Source organism: Mauremys mutica, chromosome 1 (assembly GCF_020497125.1).
Source record: "Mauremys mutica isolate MM-2020 ecotype Southern chromosome 1, ASM2049712v1, whole genome shotgun sequence".
NCBI classification, from domain to species: domain Eukaryota; kingdom Metazoa; phylum Chordata; order Testudines; family Geoemydidae; genus Mauremys; species Mauremys mutica.
Genome location: NC_059072.1, coordinates 145,757,366 through 145,775,542, shown reverse-complemented (window position 1 = coordinate 145,775,542; position 18,177 = coordinate 145,757,366).

Here is an 18,177-nt window from a genome sequence, read left to right as displayed (position 1 = left end):
TTTTTTGTAGAAGCAGCAAAGAATCCTGTGGCACCTTATAGACTAACAGACGTTTTGCAGCATGAGCTTTCATGGGTGAATACCCACTTCTTCGGATGCAAGCCATCCGATTTTGAAGAATCATTCTGATAACTTCACCAAAATTTTTGAAACCCCCCAAAAAGGATTGGCTTTGAGCCCCGTGAAATAGAAACTTTGACTTTTTTCCTGATTTCTTCCTCCCTTCCACAGCTGTAGTCCTGAGGTTCAGGAAACATCAGTTTTTGTTTTTTTTCATCTGCCAATAATTTCTAAGGGAAAAAAAATGACTGTAGGCACATTTCCTCTTAATAATTTTCTACATTATTTCTGAGCGGAACACTGAAAGGTTGTGCAGGTCAAGTCTGTGAAGTGTTGAAAAAAGCACTGTTGAATACCAGGCCCCAAATAACTGGTGGTGCTGGAGGTCAGGAATAAGGGGTATTAGTAACCTTCTGCACTGTACTTCACTCTAGTCAACATTACTCGCGTACGGTTCTCATAACCTCAGTTCCATGTTTTTTAAAAGCTACTCTGTTCATCACAATTATCATAGAATCATAGACTTTAAGGTCAGAAGGGACCATTAAGATCATCTACCCTGACCTACTGTACAATATAGGCCATAGAATCTCATCCATCCACTCCTGTATCACACCTGTGTCTGAGCCATTGAAGTCCTCAAATCATCGTTTAAAGACGTTAAGGTGCAGAGAATCTTCCAGCAAGTGACCTGTGCCCCACGCTGCAGAGGAAGGCGAAAAACGCCCAAGGCCTCTGCCATTGTGCCCTGGAGGAAAATTCCTTCCTGACACCAAATATGATGATCAGCTAAACCCTGAGCATGTGGCAAGACTCACCAACCAGACACCCAGGAAAGAATTTTCTGTAGTAACTCATATGGTAACTATTTATGATTATTGATATGTGACTTGTCTGGCTGAAAACAATATGTCTCTTCATCCCAGGTTTTCAAGTGTGAGAAGTTACCGTGGTCCATATTGTGCAACACTGGAAAATGGAAAAGCCTTGGGCTATTCTTGTGAAGGCCTAAACTCCTGTATGTGTGAAAAGGGTCTGTTTAGCTGAAGTCTTCTGTAATGGCACAAAAACTAACATTAAAAAGTATGAGGTCCTATTTTGTAGCATCCAGTTTCTACTGTTGCCTATATTTATAAGGCTCCATCTTGTATGGTGCTGAGTATGGAGTCCAACTTAAGTCATCCAACTCCGACATAAGTTATTTAAATTCTGAGCACTAAGGTCCTGTTTCAGCAGAGCACAAAACAGGACAGGGTCCTTATTATGCTGTTAAAATTCTGTGCTGTGCTCACAGAAAGTGCTTGTAAGCTATTATAGAAGAAGATGGCTCCTCTTTCAGTAAGAGGAGCAACAACCACACTCCACTTCACCAACCAGTCTTCTGTTCTTGGCCCTTGCTGCTGCTATTGTTCATCTGTTCCAAAATCCAGACCAGCCTCAAGAGTGTGACACTGCTGTGGAGCCAGCTTGAGGCTACTGCCCTCAGGATTCACCCATCTCCTGTTGCAAAAGATATTTTTTATACAAAAACATCCGGGTTTTACCGCCACCAGCTGCCTCCGACACCTATATCTTCACCACCCAGCCCTGAAAACTATGACCCTTATCCGCTGCACTCAACCCCCAGCACCATGCAGTATAGCCATCCTGAAGTGCAGCATTCATTGCACAGCATTCCAGACAGGACATATGCAAATCTGTGATTGTACCATTCCCCACCCCACCCCCTTGCTCTTTCTGTTTCCCAAGCAGTTGTGTTTCTTTTCAATAAATGAATTTGCTTTTCAATAAATGGTTTTTTTTGGCTTTGAAAACATTCTTTATTATTGCATAAGGTAAAAGAAACCTTAGCTCAGGAAAGAAACAGGCACTGCAAGTCAGAGTGGAACAGGAAGATGTAAATGTAAAGTCTATGGAGTATTGGCAAAAGCTCAGTGGTGACCCAGGACTAGAATAGTAGAAGGGTTGCAGGGCAGGGTTGAGGGGCATTGGCAGAGCTATATGGGGAGAATGAGACTGGATTAGTAGTGGGTGTAAATCAGGAGCTGGAAACCTTTAACCTTTTGGTCTACCATGGAGGGGGAATAGACATAGTTATGCTGAACTGTGACAACCTTAAATATCTCTTCCTCTGTGACCATGACTACTTTTGACAGCTAAATTCTAAGGAACAATGGAGTTGTCAATCACTTGAGTAACACCAGAGAGCACTGGAGACAGATATCTCAGTAGCTGTTCAGAAACATGAAGCTTCCTCCTAGAACTAAGTCATCAAGGTCACAAATGTTTCACCTTCAAAATGAAATTGAAAATCTCACCTCTGACAGCCACCCATACAAACAAAGAATGAATATTTCCTTTGAGCTGGGGGATGGAGAGGCAAATGTGTGTCCTGTGCCTGTCTGTTAAAATACATCTGTTGATTAGGACTGTCAATTAATCACAGATAACTCATGCAATTAACTAAAAAAAAATCACCATTAAAAATTAGCTGCAATTAATCACAGTTTTAATTACTCTGTTAAATAATACACTAACAACTGAGATTAGATGAGGTGAACTGAGGCAGCTGCCTCAGGTGCCAGACTGTTGGGGGGCACCACTAGGACCCAGAGTGTAGAAAATTGTGTCTGGTGCTGGTGCATATGTATTCTCTATGCTCTAGATGCACAGAGGTGGTGGAGTGCTGTGCTGGAGGAAGGAGGGCACAAGAGACATTACAGGCAGGCAGGAGAAAAGGTAAGAGGGAATAACGGAAAGCAGCAGGAGCTGCAGGGAGAGAGAGGAGGAGAAGCCTTTTATGTACCTCTCTAGCACCCCCAAGGAGCCTGGACTGATTAAAACCAGCTTGTCAGGGAGCTTCCTATTTCCTGCTGCTTCCCTGAACCCACTTGAACAGGACAGGCAGTCAACTGAAGTGGTAGGAGCCTCTTAGGCCTTTAAGAAACTGATATCTTTCCTCACTCAGGCCAGCCTGCTACCAGACTGCTTATTCGTCCTCTTCAATTGAGTGTTGAGAGCCACTATAGCTGGCACAGAACAGCAGTCATAAGTGAAAGAAGAAAATGCCCCTCTGGGGCAGCATTCAGAAAAAAAGAAAGAAAGCAAAGGAAGCTTTTCTATCTAAGGAGGAAGGAGATACACAGACACAAATGAGATACATAGACACAAATGTTCACAGTGAACCTTCTGACCCTAGTGAGGAAGTGAGTGGTGAGGAGCTGCCTGATCTTCCAGTTAGTCAAAGTGCAGGTGACCGGGCAGCTACTGCAGCACCCATATCTCCATCTTAAATGGATGTAACCATGCACATTCCTGAAGAAAAGTGTAGATCAGAGAAGAGTGTGGTAGAGGTGCAAGAAACAGCTACTGTTGAGTTTAGTTCCTTAAATCTCACTTGAACAGTAGCCTGAGGGACTTCCTTGTACTGCATGGGCCACAGCAAGTGAAAAACTTCATGTTCCCCAAAGACAATGAAAATAGAAGTTTCCATCCAACACATTACTGGCGTGAAATCCCCAATGGTGACAAAGTGGAGAGGCCATGGCTTATGTACTCAAAAACTCAGAATGCTGTATACTGTTTTTGTTGCAAACTCTTCCAGTCTAATATTCCAGCCACATTGGTTTCTACAAGAACAAAGGACTGGAAAAATCTGGCTAGTAATCTGGCATGCCATGATAGGGCAGTAAATCACCAGAGAGCATTCCATAGGTGGAAAGAGCTTGAGATGAGACGTAAAAGCCCCCATAGATGCTCAGCATAGATGATCAGCATCAAGAAAAGACAGCATCAGAGTCTTTTTACTGGCAAAATGTTCTGAATAGGCTCATTGCCATTGTGAGAATGCTTGCTACCCAAAACCTAGGATGGTGTTGCACTTCAGATCAGTTGCATGTGCCAAACAATGGAAACGTCCTTAAAATTGTGGCACTGGTGGCTGAGTTTGATGCTGTACTCCAGGAGCATCTAAGAAGAGTCACCACCCAAGAAATGGACACACACCACTACCTTGGAAAAACAATTCAAAATGAGATCATACAGTTACTGGCAACAAAAGTCAAAGAGAAGATTGTAGCAGATCTGAAGTCAGAAAGATGTTACTCTGTTATTCTGGACTGCACACCTGACATCAGCCATACAGAAGAAATGACTTTAATGGTGTTTTTTGTAACAACAGAATGTAGTGAAAATGTCCCTGCAATGGTGACTGTCAGCATTTTCTAGAATGTATTGACATTGATGATACTAGAGGAGCCGGTATGACAAATGTGCTTCTTAAAAAGCTGGAAGATACGGGAATTGTGATAGCTGACATGAGAGGTCAGGGCTACGATAATGGTGCCAACATGAGAGGAAAGAAAAGAGTAGTGCAGACACAGATCTGACAGTTAAACTATTGAGCTTTTTTTGTCCCATGCAGTTCTCATTCACTGAACTTGGTGGTCAATGATGCAGCATCAGCTTCCAGTGAGGCTGCTGAATTTTTTAATGTAGTTCAAAGAATCTATGTATTTTTTTCTGCATGAACACATCGACGGCAAATTTTGAAGCAACATCTGGGGACATCCTTTCTGACACTGAAACCACTGAGTGCCACACGATGGGAAAATCGAGTGGAGGCGATAAAGCCTAACACCAAATTGGGAAGATAGATGATGCCATAGTTGTCATTATGGAGGATAATGCTATGACAGGAACTGTTCATGGGAGAACAGTGGCAGAGGGAAATGGAATCACTAGAAACATACATAAATTCAAATTTCTGTGTGGCTTAGTGTTGTGGCAGCACATACTTTTTGAAATAAATGTTGTAAGCAAGAGACTCCATGGTGTTGACATTATATATCTGGAGCAATGGAACAACTGGACAAAGCAAAGTCATACCTACAGTTTTACCAGTCAGATGAGGGATTTCAAAACATTCTGAAGAGGGCACAGAAGTTGGCAGAGAAACTTCACACTGAAGCTATTTTCCTACCCATTCAAGAATACAAAAGTCACTGAAGAAGAAGACGTTTTGATTACAAGGCATGGGATAATCCCATAAAAGACCTCAAACAAGAATTCAAAGTTGAATTCTTTAACCAGGTGCTAGATTGTGCAATACAGTCAGTTGAAGAACATTTCATGCAGCCTAAGGAACACAACAGTATATTTGGGATGCTATATGATATTCCAAAACTCCTCACTATTCCTGAAGACCTACACCAGCAATGCAGGGCACTAGAGACAGTGTTGACACATGATGACACGCACGATACTGATGCGAGTGATTTAAATGATGACCTGAAAGCCCTTTCAAGATACATTTCAGCAGGATCAACTCCAAAAGCTGTTCTGGAATATATGTGCACAAATAAGATGACCACCCTCTTTCCAAATACTTTTGTTGCTCTGTATATACTTCTAACACATCCTGTAACAGTTGACAATGGAGAACGCAGCTTCTCCAAGCTGAAATTAATAACACATCTACACTCCATAATGACACAGGAGAGGCTGGTCAGCCTTGCAATCATCTCAATCGAGCATGAGCTGGCCCAGAATGTGGATCTTCAGGAAGCAGTTCACATCTTTGCAACCAAGAAGGCACGAAAAGCACCACTTTGATTATTCCAACAGATAAAAATACCAGTGTTTACTATGCAGAGAAGAAAAAATTACAGTTCAGGCATTTGAAAGTAAAGTGTGACTTAACATTTTTGAACAAGGAATTTTAAGTTGTTAGTTTTCCTTTACTGGGGTAGGTAGCAGAGCAGTACCATGAGAGGAGTAGAACAGGAAGAAGGCAGAATTGAGACCTTTCAAAGTTTTGTCCCAAGCGAGGGGGCATGGGGGCATCATTTGAACTCCCTGCCTCAGATGCCAAAATGTTGTGGGCCAGTCCTGTCTCTTTTCAAGGCCACAAATGCAGCCTTTGCCCAGAGAATTGGTTCTGGTATGGCAAAGTCTGTTACCACCTCCCTAGTGAATGGAAAACATGGCAAGGAAATAAAGATTATTGTTCTTCTCATGATTCCAGACTTCTTAAGATAGAAAGCAAGGAAGAACTGGTAATGTCTTTTCTTTCTTTACTTACTGTAGATACCAAACCAGGAATGAATGCAGCAATGGGTGTAGGTTATATATTGCATGTTCATATTGCCACTGATAAAATGACGCTGATAAAATGCATTGTATTCTTGGTCAGTATCAAGGAAAACTTGGCAGACAATGCATTACATTAGAGAAGGTAATAAAAGACATTTAAAAACTGACTGAAGGAATCAGTGGCAATGCTATGTGAAAGGTCCTGCAGACCAGTGCTTTCCACTGCCACATAACAGATGTGGGTATATGACCAGCAAAGGCCAAGAGTGCTCAAGCGCTGTGGCTGCTTGGAATCATTAACCAGGGAAAACACATCCAGTCTTCAGGTATCCACAGGTAGAAGGGCTGTAACTGTAATGCAACCTCTTGAATTCTTTATGTCGGTCTTCATGGTTGAGGATATGAGGGAGATTCCCAAACCTGAGCCATTCTTTTTAGATGACATATGTGAGGAATGGTCCCAGATTGAGGTGTCATTAGAGGAGGTTTTGGAACAAATTGATAAACTAAACAGTAATAAGTCACCAGGACCAGATGATATTCACCAGGGTTGATGTTAGGGAGGGGCAGGAATGGTCACATCCCCCTCACCAGATGCCTGGGGGGTGTACATTCCAGAGGGGCCAGGGATGAAGCTGTCCCTGTCCTGTCCCACCCACCATCTGTGCTCAGGTATGTGCCTGCCTGCTTGAGCTCGCTGGAGTCACTGTGCCTGCCACTGCCGGTGAGTAAGAAGGGGAGCTTCTTGTTTGCAGTGACAGTGCAAAATGGGAGGGCTCAGAGGAGGGAGGAAGGGGAGCAGGAAGGAAGGGGGGGCACCGGGGACACTGGGGATGATCACGGGGAACATGGGGGGACAAGGAGGCAGCATAGGCCAGGGCTGGGAGTCTGGTGGTGGGGAGGGGCAAAGAAGGAGCCTTGTGGTCAGCCTAGATGGGTGGAGGGTGGGGAGCGGCAAGGCCAGGGGCTAGTGAGAGGGGTGAGTGTTTGGGGGAGGCAAAACCCATGGGGGATGGGGGATTTCTGTGGGAAAGCGAGGTTTCTTGGCCAGGGTTCCTCCAGCCACCCAATAAGATAGACAGAAATCCCTGATGTGCTTTTGGCAATGAACAGGATTCCTTTAAAGCCATAAGGGTAGGAAATAGGTATTTTACTTTAAATAAGGCCCTGCCTGAGTTCCAGCTATTGTATGACTGCAGAATCAGACTAATACTTCATGAAGGAAACCAAACTTCTCAAGTGATCTGGGCCAGCCTACTAGTATCTGGTGAGCTCTTAAAAGTCCATTCATCCTCCAAATGTTTGTTGCATGTTGATATGAAATTCAAAGGCCTGAGAGGATAGTCCTGTGGTTAAAACACTGGCTTCTCTTGATAAGACCTAAATATTACTATTATTATTTTGCCACAGACGTCCTTTAGGCAAGTCGTTTAGTTTCTCTCTGCCTTAATTTCCCTATCTGTAAAATGGGGATAATGCTTAGCTCAGGAGGGCATGTGATGATGAACTTGTCTGTGAAACTTTGGAAGAATGTGCTATAGAAGGACGGAGTATTTATTAAAATATTAGGAATGAGACTTTAAAGAATGGGTGCTTAAGTTAGGCACATAGGGCATTATCTTGTATCTCTGAATTCTAGGATACCATTGCCGTTGATCTCCATGGGAAGAGGATCAGAGCCCTAAATCCTTACTGAGGTTCTTAAGTAAGTGGCTCAGTTTTTCAAAACACCAATCAGTTTCATACTTGAAAAAATGGGTCACGTATTTCAGAGCCTAACTGGGGCACATAGTTAAAGGTGAAAGAACTCTTGGTCTGCGTGTCTGGAGGTTATTGCCTTCTTTGAGGCAACAATTATTGCTCATCAGGCATTTAAAAAAAATCTGCAGCCAACACTTATAGAACACTTTTTTGCCTCTGTCTTCACAGACAAGGTCAGCTCCCAGACAGCTGCACTCTGCAGCACGGTATGGGGAGGAGGTGACCAGCTCTCTGTGGAGAAAGAAGTAGTTAGGGGCTATTTAGGAAAGCTGGACGAGCACAAGTCCATGGGGCCGGATGCGCTGCATCCGAGGGTGCTAAAGGAGTTGGCCGATGAGATTGCAGAGCCATTGGCCATTATCTTTGAAAAATCATGGCGATCGGGGGAGGTCCCGGATGACTGGAAAAAGGCTAATGTAGTGCCCATATTTTAAAAAGGGAAGAAGGAAGATCCAGGGAACTACAGGCCAGTCAGTCTCACCTCATTCCCTGGAAAAATCATGGAACAGGTCCTCAAGGAATCAATCCTGAACCACTTAAAGGAGGGGAAAGTGATCAGGAACAGTCAGCATGGATTCACCAAGGGCAAGTCATGCCTGACTAACCTAATTGCCTTCTATGATGAGATAACCGGGTCTGTGGATGGGGGGAAAGCAGTGGATGTGCTATTTCTGGACTTTAGCAAAGCTTTTGATACAGTCTCCCACAGTATTCTTGCCAGCAAGTTAAAGAAGTATGGGCTGGATGAATGGACGGTAAGGTGGATAGAAAACTCGCTAGATGGTCGGGCTCAATGGGTAGTGATCAATGGTTCCATGTCTAGTTGGCAGCCGGTATCAAGTGGAGTGCCCCAAGGGTCGGTGCTGGGGCCAGTTTTATTCAATATCTTCATTAACGATCTGGAGGATGGTGTGGACTGCACCCTTAGCAAGTTTGCAGATGACACTAAACTGGGAGGAGTGGTTGATACGCTGTAGGGTAGGGCTAGGATACAGAGGGACCTAGACAAATTAGAGGATTGGGCCAAAAGAAATATGATGAGGTTCAACAAGGACAAGTGCAGAGTCCTGCACTTAGGACGGAAGAATCCCATGCACTGCTACAGACTGAATGGCTGGGCAGCAGTTCTGCAGAAAAGGACCTAGGGGTTACGGTGGATGAAAAGCTGAATATGAGTTAACAGTGTGCCCTTGTTGCCAAGAAGGCTAATGGCATTTTGGGTTGTATAAGTAGGGGCATTTCCAGCAGATCGAGGGATGTGATCATTCCGCTCTACTCAGCACTGGTGAGGCCTCATTTGGAGTACTGTGTCCAGTTTTGGGCCCCACACTACAAGAAGGATGTGGACAAATTGGAGAGAGTCCAGCGGAGGGCAACAAAAATGATTAGGGGGCTGGAGCACATGACTTATGAGTTGAGGCTGAGGGAACTGGGATTGTTTAGTCTGCAAAAGAGAAGAATGAGGGGGGATTTGATAGCTGCTTTCAACTACCTGAAAGGGGGTTCCAAAGAGGATGGATCTAGACTGTTCTCAGTGGTAGAAGATGACAGAACAAGGAGTAATGGTCTCAAGTTGCAGAGGGGGAGGTTTAGGTTGGACATTAGGAAAAACTTTTTCACTAGTAGGGTGGTGAAGGACTGGAATGGGTTACCTAGGGAGGTGGTGGAATCTCCTTCCTTAGAGGTTTTTAAGGTCAGGCTTGACAAAGCCCTGGCTGGGATGATTTAGTTGGGTTTGGTCCTGCTTTGAGCAGGGGGTTGGACTAGATGACCTCCTGAGGTCCCTTCCAACCCTGAGATTCTATGATTCTAACATTTAAAAGCAATTGTGATGCAAGGGTATGGAACTGATAACTGACATGTGAGTGATATCAAGGTAACTTGGTGCAAGTTGTTCATTCTTCCAGTGAATACATTTTGCATTTGAGTCATGCTTGCAAAATTGTTATGAAAATTTACTAGGAGAGGCACAAATTCTACTAACCTGAATTTACAATATTTTAATGAAAGCAATATTTTACTTGCTTGGTTCTCCCCACAAACAATTATTTACCACGAATATGTGGAGTTTTGCAAGGAAGAATCAAGTCAGACTATGGGAAATGCTTCAGGAATGAGTGCTGATTAAGTTAGCAGTTCCAGAATTTTTTGACTGATAATGTGGTACTCCCCAAAATTAGTAGATTAGGGCCCAATCCTTTAAACATTTCCACACATGTGCAACATTATTTACGCAAGTAGTTTTATTGAAATCAAGTAGAGTACTGATGTGGAATGCAGTTAATGTTGGTACATTGATTACTTGTGTGAGTACTATTTGCAGTGTTTGTACAATATAGTTTCAATCCAAGGACCCAGTTCTGCAATTAATGGAGAAGTAAAATCTTTATCAGAAGCCATGAAGAAAATTCTGCTGTCTTCCTCTTTAACTGCAATATAGCAAGGTTTCTCCTGAGAGACGTAACTGCTTTGCCTGCTAGGTCATAACTACACTTAAGTGCCCTTACCACAACTCAATTAAATTGTATAAACTAGGTACACTATCACATTTTGATCTAATATGTATTTAAACACCTATATTTTAGCCAAGCTTTATACCAAAGATTTTTCTTCATAATTCATGAAGTAATTTCATCTAGTCATATACCTAAGTGCTTTGTATATTAACAGGAAAAGGAGCAGAACATTACTGCAGCCAGCTCAGGGAAGACCTCCACTCACTGTGCAGCCATAGCAGGGCCACCCAGAGAGGGGGGGCAAGTGGGGGCAAACAAGAGTTTTTCGGGGGCCCTGGAGCGGGGTCCTTCACTCGCTCTGGGGACCCTGGAAAACTCTCGTGGGGCCCGGGCCCCCGAGCTTCTTCCGCTCCGGGTCTTCAGTGGCAATTCGGCGGTGGGGGGTCCTTCCGCTCTGGGACCCACCGCCAAAGTGCCCCAAAGACCTGCGGTGGGGGGTCCTTCCACCCCGGGACCCGCAGCCGAAGTGCTGGGTCTTCGGCGGCAATTCGGCAGTGGGAGCCCCCCGCTGTGGGTCTTCAGGGCACTTCGACGGTGGGTCCCAGAGCAGAAGGACCCCCCACCGCCGAATTACCGCCAAAGTGGGGGCCCCCCACCGCTGAATACCCCAGCCCCCCTGAATCCTCTGGGTGGCCCTGAGCCACAAGGGTTAAAAAGCAAACAAAATGTTAGGATACACATGGAATGGAGACTAAATGCAGAGTAAAATAATGCCAATGTATAAATCACCAGTATGCCCTCATCTGGAATACTATGCACAGATTGGATCAGATAAGGATAAAGCAGAAATAGAGGGAGTTGCTGAGATTGATCCGAGTCATGAATAAGCTCTCATATGTTAAGATACAGAAAAGACTAGCATGTTTACCAGAGAGATGTGTTAGGATTTTCAGAAGAGCCCCAGGAGTTAGGTGCCCAACTTTGAGATTCACAAGCAAAGACGTGGTTGCTGGTATTTTGATGTTGGCATGAGGACACTTGTTCTATAGCAAATAGAGTAATTATTATTATGCCCACATCACTTTCCCTTTATATTCAAATCATGTTCGTTTGTTTTTTGCCTAGGGGAATTTTGTGTATTTTATGGATTCTATACATTAAGTGCAGATGCTATTGTAATTAATTGGCTGTTTCTTTGTTAGCAATTATTGAGCAAGATTCTTGCACAATGGATACAATTCAGTGATGATGTGCAGGTGAGGCTCCTTCACACAGAGTTAGTCTCCATTTATGTCATGGAATCTAATATTGTTAAACCTACAGGCTGAGAAGCACCAGAGATGAGATGGAAAATGTTAAAGTGGGAGGTTGACTAGTTTAGCTTCTTAACAAATTGCTACAGTGGCACCAGAGGAGGAAGAAAAACCAGTTGGTCTGCAGGAATGAAACTGGCTCACCACCTCAGGTCCCCCATCCATCATGGCCAAGAACCAGTATGCGGTACTGGCAACAGGGGGTAAGGAGCAGACTCCAATGGCTAAGGCAGGGGATCCACCTTTCCCCAAGGCTGAGAAACTCATGGCCACTACACACAAAAGAAGGAGGCATTTTGTGGTGATGACTGGGACTCTCTTCTGCTTGGAACAGAGGCATCCACATGCCAATGTGACATGATGTCTTGGGAGATGTTCTGCCTTCCTGGAGCTCGCATCCAAGATGCTATGAAAAGGCTATGGAAAGGCTGCCAAGGCACATCCATCTTTCTGACCACTTCATAGAATCATGGACTCTAAGATTATGGTTGGAAGAGAACTCAGGAGGTCATCTAGTCCAACCCTCTGCTCGAAACAGGACCAACACTAAGTAAATCATCCCAGCCAGGGATGATTTAAGGATGGAGATTCCACCACTTCCCTAGGTAGCTCATTCCAGTGCTTCACCACCCTCCCAGTGAAATAATTTTTCCTAATATCCAACCTAGACTTCCCACACTGTAACTTGAGACCATTGCTCCTTGTTCTGTCATCTGCTATCAGTGAGAACAGTATAACTCCATCCTCTTTGGAACTCCCCTTCTGGTAGTTGAAGGCTGATATCAAATTCACCCTCTCACTCTTCTTTTCTGCAGATTAAATAAGCCCATTTCCCTCAGCCTCTCCTCATAAGTCATGTGTCCCAGTCCCCTAATCATTTTTGTTGCCCTCCGCTGGACTCTTTCCAATTTTTCCAAATCCTTCTTGTAGTGTGGGGCCCAAAACTGGCCACAGTACTCCAGATGAGGCCTCACCAATGTCGAATAGAGGGGAATGATCATGTCCCTTGATCTGCTGGCAATGCTCCTACTTATACAGCCCAAAATGCCGTTAGCCTTCTTGGCAACAAGGGCACACTGTTGACTCATATCCAGCTTCTCATCCACTGTAACCTCTAGGTCCTTTTCTGCAGAACTGCTTCCTAGCCATTCGGTTCCTAGTCTGTAACAGTGAATGGGATTCTTCTGTCCTAAGTGCAGGACTCTGCATTTGTCCTTGTTGAATGACATCAGATTTCTTTTGGCCCAATTTTCCAATTTGTCTAGGTCACTCTGGACCCTATCCCTATCCTCTAGTGTATCTACCTCTCTCCCCAGCTTAGTGTCATCCACAAACTTGCTGAGGGTGCAATCTATCCCATCATCCAGATAATTAATAAAGATATTGAACAAAACTGGCCCCAGGACCGACTCTTGAGGCACTCTGCTTGATACCGGCTGCCAACCAGATATTAAGAGATTGATCACTACCTGTTGAGTGTGACAATCTAGCCAGCTTTCTATTAATCTTATAATTGAGCTTATTATTTGACAATTTTGATTCTTCATTAGCTCAGACACGCAACACTTTGTACTTTACTAATATCAAGATGTATCCCATCTTCTGCCTTCCCTGGTTAGTGATGATCTTGTTATACTTAGTATATAATGATTAAAAGCACACACAATTTATAAGGCAGGATCATATGCTACAGTATCAACACTAAATAATGGATTGCAAATATATACATTATACAATATAAACAAAAAACACAAGAGCTACAGTTGTATATAAACTGATAAGTTAGTGACTCCTTTCCTGATTTAGACAAAGCAGGTAAACAATGTATAGTAATTATCAAAGTCCCAACAAGTGATGTTATTTGTCCAAGTGTCTTGAGGTCCATGAGTTGGAGTGTGGAATAGAATACGAGGTGTAGTGATTACTCGATAATTGCCCTGGGCTGTTTATTCCCTCTAAAGCATCTGGCACTAGCCACTGTCAGAAAACAGGATGCTGGCCTACTTGGACCATTGTTCTGATCCAGTGTGGCCATTCTTATGAACTTTCTTCTGCACAAAAATCCTTAGTGGGAGCAACAAAGAATCCTGTGGCACCTTATAGACTAACAGACGTTTTGCAGCATGAGCTTTCGTGGGTGAATACCCACTTCTTCAGATGCAAGTGCATCTGAAGAAGTGGGTATTCACCCACGAAAGCTCATGCTGCAAAACGTCTGTTAGTCTATAAGGTGCCACAGGATTCTTTGTTGCTTTTACAGATCCAGACTAACACGGCTACCCCTCTGATACTTAGTGGGAGGGGGATAGAGAGAGAAATAAATAGTCTGACTCACCTGTTAGAGAATCAGTGCGACTTGAGAAACAATGATTCTGCAATATTCTGGCTGAAATCACACAGGAAGTTCTCATGTTAAAAATGTACTGCCCCTGCACAAAGCACTCTGAGCAAATGATCTTACATTTTCATGGGTTAAGGAGATGATAATGAGGCCTAAAGTATTATTTTCAAAGTCTGATGTTTAGGACAGTCAAATACATGAATCACTATTTTAAGCATCTGTGTCTCAGAAGCAAAACATACAAAAATGCAAATATTCTTGGTTTTCAGCTGAAAATATTTGGGGTTTGGGTGTTAGATTTTCTGATAAAAAAATAAAAAATATTCTACAACATTATTTATTTCATCGACTACTGAATTTTCTGTCAGAAAAAAATTTCTTTGGAAAAATTTCAACCACCCTTAATTGTCAAGATTTAGAGTCAACAGCCCATTGAGATGAATGTATCACTTAATTTAACACCTCTCAGAGCTATTGAAGGTGGTCTGCTAACTCACAAATATAACATTGAACTGGATGAATTCAGTTCACAGTTTCAAGGTAATCTGAACAACCCACAGGACTAGAATCTTTCTTTTACATGAAAGCTTTCATTCTGGAGCACAATTCATCAGTAAGGGGTAGGCAAGGTGTGTATTCCAGAGCATATTTAAGCCACAGGACAATGGACTACACAGTCTTGTACATACATATTTGTGACAAGGGACACTCACCTCTTGGGAGTGCCTCCTGTCAGCTGGGTGTGGTGCTGAAATCCTTTTTCTCCTGCTGCCCCCTGTAGGTTGTTGACCTCATTAGACAGGTCTCCAGTGGCTCATCCCTCTGGCCAAGTCACACAGTCAGTATGAATGAATGAACGAACCCCTTCCAGGGTAAAAAAGATCCAACAAGGACTATAGGTGTGCCCTTATTAGTGTCCTCAGCCCTGTCTCTGGGCCCTTTAAGTCTAGCCCCCTTCTCAGGCTTTTAGTAAAGAGTCCAGCTAGACCTATTGGTCTGTCCTCACTAGGGTCTTCAGCCCCACTCTGGGACCTTTGATCTAGCCCCTTTCTTGGGCTTTGAAACTAGCGGTGTCCCCTTTCTGGGGCTTAGGCCATTCCAGCAGTGGTGGGGGGAGCCTGACCTCAGGGCTGAAATCCTCAGATCCTCCTCACTGCATGCAAGTACCAGCAAAATATACCCACCCTTGCTCCTCTGATCCCAGCCAGGAACTGACCTTCTCAGCTCCTGCAGTTTCTTTCCTCTGATTGGCTACTTCTATGCTACATCTCTAGATGGGCCTGGAAGACTCACCTCCACAGCTCCTTTCCTGAGGCAGGGTTCAGTAGGACATCAGGACCTCTAAAGGGGGCCAGGTACAACCAAGCACAGTGAGATAGTGTGAGTTTGTTGTAACTGAGATGCTATTACTTTTTGTATATATTTTTCATGGAATTGTACACATTTTTTAGCATTCCTACTCAATAAGACTGAGGCTACTAGATTAATCAGATTAGATTAGCTATATAGAAACCCAGAACATTAAGTGGGGTTGTTATAACTGTATAGGGAAGAAAGTAGTGCACATAACTATCTGTATTGACTCTTGTTTGAAAGGTCCCCTCATATTCCAGTTCAGTCACTGCCAACATTCTGAAAGTATTAGCAAGGACATTTTGAGAGGAAAATAGGGATTTATCTTTAAAGCCAATACAATATTGCAGGGTAAGAAACCAAGAAAGCTTTTCAGTAGATAAATGCAAAGACCCTGATCTTTCCATGAGATCTGTGCATCTTGCTCCCTCCTCAACTTGTGTTACCAAGAGAGCTGACTGGAAAATGGAATTTCCTTCCTTCCTTCCATTCTGTTGTGTTTATGTTTGCTTTTTCCTGAATTGGAACAAAATTTCAAAATGCCAAGTTTTTACAAAATGAAAAATTCCGAGATACTTTGTTTTCGAAATGCTAAAATGAAAAATGTTGAGATTTTCAATCAAAATGATATATTTTATCATCTCAAAATGAATTTTGGAAATAGAATGTCAATTAGATATAAAATGTTATGTTTAGAGCTAACATTTGATCTTAAAATGATATGTAATTCAAAATGACAAATGCAAAATGTTGTTTCAGAAAACTGAAAAAAATATTGAAATAAACATTTTCCCATGGATCACCTCACTTTTGGTAAAGCTACATTTTTGACTGACCATAGATGACCAGATTTAGTTACCAGATTGATAGATATAAATGAGATTATAATTTTTCCCCTCAAAGAACCATCCTTTCCCAAAATGACATCCACGTCTCTTCAGAGTCCACTAAATAATCTCTCATTCTAACCCTCTCCCCATTTTTAGAGTTGTTTGGGGTTATATCTGGGTTCCTGATTTGATTTCAATGTTACACACAGTCAACATTTCCCAGAATCTTCCTATTAACCCAAATTTAGTCTTTTTCTTGGGACTGTTTCCACTTTTGTCTCTAGTGTTGCAGTGTCTAGTCAAAAATAAATAAACACATTTCTAGGGCTGTAGAAGTGGAAACTGATAAAGTCAATGTCTCTCATGATGTTGGTGATGATGCAGTTCCAGTTTCATGCATGCACATGCTGCTCATGCCAATACTATTGATAGCCAAAAGGGCTCGTTTCCCCCCGGAGCTTACCTAATTACACCAAGGAGGCACGGAGGACCAGGAAGACGAGTACCATTGTCTTTATTGATCGATCAGCTGAGTGGGTGTTCTCGTCTCGGCTAGTGCCAGAGAGAGACACACCCCCATGGCCAAACGGGCCCACCTTTATACCCAGAAACAAACAACTTTGTTGACGTCTTATTTACGTTATTTGGCTGACCTTATGGACCCTGTAAATGTACCTATAGGGAATATTGGGGTACATAGACTACATATATCAATCAAGAAAAGAACAAGATATGCATAGCTGTCATGGATACATTTGTCATGATAAGGGTACAGCTGTTGCGGATACATTTATCATTGTAAGGAAGACATAAGATATCCCCTCTAACCTATTATACTAACTACTTTTGGCCTCAAGCATGGGAAGGCAGCTGCATGTATGTTACGCCAAGCGTAGGCCGACCGATAAGCATAAACTAGCACAGGCCAAGCGTGAACTGATAATAGCTGACACAGGCTTTTCTCTCTGCTTGCTTTGAGGCCTTGACTATACTTATGCACAGAGGCCTAGTCTTGCTCACAGGCTTGTCTATATTTGCTTATTTTTCTAACAGCTTTCCCCCCTTAAAGCATTTTAAGAGCTTAAACTCCCCCGCTCCTCAGCCTCCTTTGGCCGATCTTCGGGCTGGTATAAGGTCATGATCTACTGATATGTAACATGAGTAGCCAGTCGTCTGACTACTGCGACCAGACAGGGGGTAAAGCAAGCAAAGGTTATAAGGGTAAGCATAAAAAACATAAAAAGCAAAAAGCCCTTACGGAGCCATCCCATTTGCGGCAACCAGGATGTAAACCAGTCTGTATCCCACCCACCCCAGGTTTGGACTGGAACGTGGGCGAGTTTTCTCATTTCTTTTGTTAATTGTTTCACTGTTTGCCCATTATCATCTATTTGCAGGCAGCAGTTAGATTCATTAAGCTTTGCACAGAGGCCTCCTTCCTCTGCCAGTAAATAATCAAGGGCTATATGGTGTTGGAGGATAGCATTTCGCATCTGGGTTGACTGATCTGCCAGCAGGTCTAGTGCTGCAGCTGTTTGGTTGGTTAATATTTCCAAGATAGCTTGCAGCCTGATAATGCGGTTCAGATTATAAATTGGCTCTCTCGCTCCTGTTACGAGTTCAGTAGGATTCCAGGTAGCAGGCCCGTAGTGTTTGATGATCCGCTCTGGGGGCCACTCCTGAGCTCCCCAGGCCTGGGAACTCCCGGCAGTTAGAGTGGAGTCCACAAACCGCTTTTCCCTAATGAGATCATCATACACTCTAATTCCTAGCGTGTTTCCCTGGTTCTGGGGCAGGAGAAAGAACAAGGGTCTGATGTATCCCACATAACATATCCTTGACCAATTGGGTGGCAATCTACGGTAGGCATAGGATCCACAGATCCAATAATGGCCTTTTAAGGCCCAGGTCCCATTAGCAAAGGGGCCATCCCAGGTATCAGGGTCTAAGGGCCGTTCATAGTATATGTG